General features: G+C 51.1%; 1 long non-coding RNA gene across 1 annotated transcript; it reads left to right on the top strand.

Moving 5' to 3' along the window:
* On the top strand, nt 1-1,242 carry LOC122545063. The gene is made up of 3 exons (XR_006310490.1): nt 1-70; nt 529-632; nt 1,202-1,242. It is a non-coding gene; the product is annotated as an uncharacterized LOC122545063 (long non-coding RNA).
* The last annotated feature ends 115 nt before the right edge of the window (nt 1,243-1,357 follow it).

Below are 1,357 nucleotides of genomic sequence, written 5' to 3'. Positions count from 1 at the left end.
ATGCCCCACCTTGGTGCAACTTCCCACTGGAGAAAGGACATCGATTTGGATTATCTTCCACCTTGAACAGGTGAGCCCGGCTTGTTTCTAACTTCGCTTGGATTCTCACTGCCGAGCTCCTCATCCGCATGGACTCCAGCTGATCCGAGGTCCACTTTCTCAGTGAATAGATAGGCTACGTGAGGAACAAGTTGCTTTCAGTGCAAACACTGTCTCTGTTCCTGCGACGGGGGGAGCGAGCGGTTTCTGTTTCTTGGACAAAGCAATCGGCTGCCAGATTCAGGTGGAATGCAGTCTGATAAAGACTCTCACTGAATATTTCTGGGAGCTGTTACATCTCCTCTGCACCTGACTCCCTCGATCCCTGGCTCGCTCGCTCTCTCTTGCTGTCTCTTTCTCTCTCCCCCTCTGTTGTTGTCTCTCTGTGTGTGTCTGTCTCTCTCTATGTTACTCTCTCTCTCTCTCTCTCTCTCTCTCTGGTGTTAAGTTGTGGATGCAGTCAGAGTTGAATGTTTCTTCTCTTGGCAGAACCAACTCGGATTCAGCGCTGCACACGAGTGTGAACAATCCGAATGCAGCCAGTCCGTTCGCCAGCCCTGGCCAAGCCGTGCTCAGTCCCACCAAGCGAAGTGGTATGTCTGATCAAACTGCCAGTGGGTGTGTGTTCAAACTGGGCCTGCAGTGGACACACAGCTGACTCCCCGACAAGCCGTGAGCTGTGGCTGAGGGTGGGAAGCTGTGTGCTGCAGTCTGACCGACTCTCCCTCTGGGGTCTAGGGTTTGAAGCAAACACACAGTGACAGGAATCTTCTTCCCACTTGGCAAATCTGTTGCGGTCAAGTCAACTTGCAGAAGCTTGCTGCGTCAAGCTTGGGGCATAGGTTCAGTGATGGAGGATTCCGGAACAGCCTCCTGAATTCGAGTAGTTCACGGTACGCAAGTCTGACGATATATCTCGATCCCAGTCCAAGAGCAGCTCCAGCACGGAGTAAAGCTCCCTTTACACTGTTCCCCCCGCCCCCACACAATCAAACACTCGCGGCAGACCAGAGGATTTAGGAGCAGGAGGAGGCCAGTGGGTTTTTGAGCCTAATCAGCGATTGAAGAAGACCGTGGGTTTTGATGAAATGATTGTGTACACTTGCTGTGTTTGAAGATGCAATGCATCTGGTTCATTCTACATTTCCCTTTGTTTTCCCAGCAGGTTTAATGGATGGGGAACTGGACAGCCTGGGAAAAGGTACGTTTGTCCAAAGTTGGGAGACTTAATCCATGCTACAGAGTACGCTGAGGATTTTGTATGTATATTCTGCAATACAGAAGTTAGACGTTTTTACTCCCCGTGTCCCGGTCCGTA

Source organism: Chiloscyllium plagiosum, unplaced genomic scaffold, assembly GCF_004010195.1.
Source record: "Chiloscyllium plagiosum isolate BGI_BamShark_2017 unplaced genomic scaffold, ASM401019v2 scaf_38239, whole genome shotgun sequence".
Lineage (NCBI taxonomy): Eukaryota > Metazoa > Chordata > Chondrichthyes > Orectolobiformes > Hemiscylliidae > Chiloscyllium > Chiloscyllium plagiosum.
Note: the sequence above shows the minus strand (reverse complement) of the source record. Positions and strands in the feature narration are given on the sequence as shown.